General features: G+C 33.7%; 1 protein-coding gene across 1 annotated transcript in view; it reads left to right on the top strand.

Moving 5' to 3' along the window:
• TAOK3 (TAO kinase 3) overlaps positions 1–5,177 on the top strand; it is a 148,670-nt gene that overhangs the window by 60,050 nt on the left and 83,443 nt on the right. The window contains exon 2 of the mRNA XM_006754140.2: positions 1,960–2,062. The gene's annotated coding sequence lies outside the window, so the exon portion shown is untranslated. The remainder of the gene's footprint in view (positions 1–1,959; positions 2,063–5,177) is intronic.

Below are 5,177 nucleotides of genomic sequence, written 5' to 3'. Positions count from 1 at the left end.
TCTGAGTCTCGTATGCTGTTCTCTTTCCTTCTAGTTGAAGAATTTCCCCTCAGCCAGTCTTCCTGTGGTTCTGAGCGATGTCCGTTGCGTCTTTTAGTTGTATTTTGAAGTGGTTGTTCGAGGCAGCTAACTCCCGTGTTTACCTATGCCGCCATCTTGGTTTCTCCCATATTATTTCATCGTCAGTTAATTCTTAAAATGCTGTCCTCTTGGAAGGAAAAATGTTCTTTTTCATATTTTAAGGGAAGGGTAAATTGAAAGGTAATTTTTAGTATAAAATTGTGATGGAAAAAAAGGGAAGAATATTTCAGCAGATTTTTATAGAGTATCTGTTATATAAAGATGCCATGGGCCAAGCAGTTCGACTCCTAGGTATTTAATTAAGAGAAAATGTGTGTTCACAAAAAAACTTGTACACAAGTGATTATAATAGCATCCTATCTAATAAAGAGGGAATATGTTAATTGGCCCCCATGCTATCACAAAGATGGTGGCGCCCACAGCCAATAAGGAGGGACTATGCTAATTGACTGCCCTGCCCTCAAAGATGGCAGCACCCACATCCATAAGATGGCAGTGCCCAGCCCCCTCAGCCCCTCTGGGGCAGCAGGCTCGCGGCAATGCCGGCCCACCCCCAGGCAGGCCCGCTGCTCTTCGCGCCTGCCTCCGGAGTCCCCCAGTCCCCTCAACACCCTAGCCACTACTCAAGTGTCTAAAAATTACTTCAATAACATTAGTTTTAAATTGTTATATTCTTTGACACAACAACTGTCCTTCTAGAAATCCATTCCAAAGAAAGCCCTAAAACATAGCTAGGTAATATGCACAAAGATCTTCAAAACAAAATAATTTTTAATAGTTCAACAAAGGGTAGACTGTGGCCTTGGCTTCATATTGTGGAGAGACGGTTATGAGTGAATTGTGACTCTTCCATCAGATATACATTGAGTAGTCATTAAATGATCTTTTTGAATAGTGTTTGATGATATGGCAAAATGCTTATAATATAGTTAGATAAAAGAGATAGTCTATCCCTAGCTGATTTGGCTCCTTGGATAGAGTGTCAGCCTGCAGACTGAAGGGTCCCAGGCTCTATTCTGGTCAAGGGCACACACCTCAGTTGCAAGTTCCTTCCTGGCCCGGGCCCTCGTTAGGCGCGAGCAGGAGGCAACCAATTGATGTATTTTTCTCTCACATCAATATTTCTCTCTGTCTTTCCCTCTTTCTTCCACTCTCTCTAAAAATCAATGGAAAAATATCCTCGGGTGAGGATTAAAAAACAAAAGAGAGAGGTAAGCTATGAAATTATATCTATAAATGTGATCTCAGCTGTGTAACAAAATAAATATGAGCATGAAAAAATAAATATGTGCTTGGAGAAATGTATGCCAGATTGTTAATGGAGTTTGTCCTGGGTAGGATTATGGATTTTTTTTTCATAGTATTATATATTTCCCAGATTTTCTACATTGGGCATATACTTCTTTAATAGATAATAAAGAATAATCATTACTCCCAAAATGCAGGAGATTGGTTATAGGAGAGCCTAGAAAAGGGAAGATAGATGAGTCAATATAAATCATCATGCTTATTGGAAAAGCAATTCAGAATATAAGCCTTATTGACAGACAATCAGTAGCATCACTGTGTGCTGTCAGATTAGTCCTGTCTACGGGTAGCCTCTATTGAGTTTCCCTGGACTCAAACAAACCAGTGGAAGCCTCAATATAGATTCTGAAATCTAGTGACACATTTGTTTTCCTGGTATTGCTTGTGAAAGAGTAGCCTGTGACTCTGTTGTGAAATTTTTACCTTTTACATTTGTCATCCAAAACAGCTAAAGATAAAATTTTAACTTTGTAATGTTACATTTATAAATATTATAAATGACCATGTTATTGATTATTACTCCTTTAATTTGACCCTGCAATTATGTATTTTCTTCTTCCCCTTCTATAGGTGCACCATACGTACAAAAGACTGAAGTTACAAAAGGGGAAGAAAAGGTTGCTGCTAAAATGAATTTGAGCAATACAGTGTATTTTGTGCCATACACAAAAAGGTATTGTCCACATAGATCCATAACTTAGCTTTCTCCTATAAAATGGAAATAAGTGGTACATTCTGTTTTTTTTCTTTTTTAAAAAAAATATTTTTATTGATTTCAGAGAGGAAGGGAGAAGAAGAGAGAGATAGAAACATCAATGATGAGAGAGAATCATTGACCAGCTGCCTTCTGCAGGCCCCCTGCTGGGCATTGAGCCTGCAACCCAGGCTTGTTGGAATCTTCCTGACTGGGAATCTAACCGTTACATCATGGTTCATAGGTCAACACTCAACCACTGAGCCACGCCATTCAGGCTTTTCTGTTTTTCCTATAATTAATTTTTATTGTATTTCTAAGAAAAATATATTAAAATGGAAAATATTAATAAAATTGGGATAGGATGTTCTTTTATAAAGTTTTTTAGTTTCAAGTTATTTCCTTATAAATTTTTATTATTCTCATTTATAGCTTACAATAGAGAATTATTTGGTTAAAAGAAATTAGCTCAAGTTGATTTCTATTATCAAATTATTTTCTGGAAATAAAATTTTTGTTGTAGTAATACACATAATCAAAAAGAGGAAATTTAATACCCTTTGTAATACTTTAAGCAATAAAATAAATTTTTATAAAAAGAAGAAATTTAAAAATTACCTGAAATCCCAACTTCAAATAAAACATAAGCCTTCAAAGAACTCTAAACTTACAGGTTAAAGAAGCCATGTTTCCCATCTTCACTGTGGCATCCCTCCTATGCTCTACTTATACCCTGACTTTTACTAAAACAAAACAAACAGTAAATTTGTAAATTCCCATTAGTATATTACTGGATCAAACACTGTACTCATTCTTTCAGTTATGTGTCCTTATGCCCATACCAAAAAAAATGTATATTTTCTATTACTTTGCTAATTTGGTGGGTGAAATGAGATGTCTTATTATTTTAGTTTTTACTTCTTTAATTACTAGTGAAATTGTATATGTTTCATTTCATTAATGGCTCCTGCTATTTCTTTTTTAAATTTAATGTTTATGTCCTTTGAGTGTGTGAGTGGGTGTATGTATGTGTATGTGTTTACCTCCTTGATATCAAAAATAACTGGCAAATAATTTGTAAGAACCACTCCCATTCTATTTGACTTTCATTTTTTAAATTGTATCTTTCTCTTTAAAACAAACTTATTGATTTTTTACATACAATAATTTAATATATTTCCAGAGCATACTAGTAATATGTTAAACACATTATATGTAATATAATAATTATAAATATATCATATTTAGTAATATATTTATCAATGCATTTAAGAATTCACCAATAGATTTATTAATAATTCATTAATATCTTTCTCAATTATATTTATTGACTGCTTATTTCCCATTTATTCATATCTATTTCTACATTTATATATTAATAAATAAATATATATATATGAAGCCATCATCATATTGAATATACATGTCCATCATTCCCCAAAGCTTTCTTATGCCCCATTTTACTCCTTCCTCTCTCTCTCTCTCTTCTCTTCTCACCCATCCCTATCCCTGGGCAACAACTGATGTACTTTCTGTCATGTTAGGTTAATTTGTGTTTTCTAGAATTTTATATGAATGAAGCCGTAAAGTATGTATTCTTTTTTTTTAATCTGGCTTCTTTCACTTAGCTTAATTATTTTGAGATTCATCCATGTTGTAGCATGTATCAACATAGTTCATTTTATTGCTAAGTTACATTCCATTGTCTGCATTTACCACAGATTGTTTATCCATTCATCTGTTGATGGACATTTGGGTTGTTTCCAGTTTTGGCTATTAAAAATAAAGCTGCCATGAACATTTGTGTACAGTGCTTTGTTTGGACATATGTTTTCATTTTTCTTGGCTAAATACATAGGAATGGAATGGCTACATCAGATGGTAGATGTATGTTTAACTATTTAAGAAATTGCCAAACGGTTTTCCAAAGTGTTCATTCCATTTTTACATTTCCGCCAGCAATGAATGAGAGACCCAGTTACTTTACAATCTTGCCAATACATGGTATGCTTAGTCTTTTTAATGGTAGCCATTCTACTAGGTGTGTACAGTATTTCATTGGGGTTTTAATTTGTATCTTCCGGATGAATAGTATTAAGCATATTTTCTTTTGTTTATTTGCCATCCATATAACTTTTTTAGTGAAATGTCTATTCCAATTTTTTCCCATTTAAAAAATTGGGTTGTTCATTTTGTCAAGTTTTTTAATCTTGATGAAGTCTAATTTATCAATTTTTTTCTTTTATGGATAATGCTTTTCTTTGCCTAATTCAAGTTCACAAAGGGGAACAAAACATAAGATTTCCTTTAGGAAAAACAGAAAGATCTATGAACTAAATTTATGAGAACTAAAATGTATTTTAAACTTTTGAATATTTTTTGAATAAAGCTGAGTACTATGGATCACCATTTGCTGGAAATGCATAGATCACTATGTCATAGTATATAGACTAAATACTTGCTTCCTGACCATGGGGAAGTGGTTTCACCTTAGTCTTAGTTTGTTCCATAATATCAAAATAATAAAGTCTCACATTATGATTTGTTATGGGGTTTAACGGAGATAATATATATGGTATTTAGTGTGGCCTGACACATAATAAGGCCTAATTAATGTTAGCTGTTATTATTTAAGTATTAATTAGACCAAAATGCTTTTTTAAAAACAGATTTATTGAGATATAATTTTTATATTATATAATTTACTCATTTAAAGTATATAAGTCAATGGGTTTTAGTACATTAACAGTTGTACTACCATTACCACAGTTAATTTTAGGACATTTTCATCACCCTTTAAAGTTATTCCCACAAACACACCTTTCCCCCAGTCCTAGGCAACCAATTGCCTACTTTGTCTCTGTAGATTTACTTATTCCAGAAGTATTTTATGAATGAAATCATACACTATATGGCTTTTTTCACTTAGCATGTTTATTGGGTTTATCCATGTTGGAGCATGTATCAGTACATCATTTGTTTTGTTTCTTTTTTTCTCTCCCCACCCCCATAACTCCCCTCCTCCCAGTTCCCGCCCCACCCTCCGCCCTCACTCCCCACCCACTGTCCTCATCCATAGGTGCACAATTTTTGT

Source organism: Myotis davidii, unplaced genomic scaffold, assembly GCF_000327345.1.
Source record: "Myotis davidii unplaced genomic scaffold, ASM32734v1 scaffold1330, whole genome shotgun sequence".
NCBI lineage: Eukaryota > Metazoa > Chordata > Mammalia > Chiroptera > Vespertilionidae > Myotis > Myotis davidii.
This window is presented reverse-complemented; position numbering and strand designations above follow the sequence as displayed.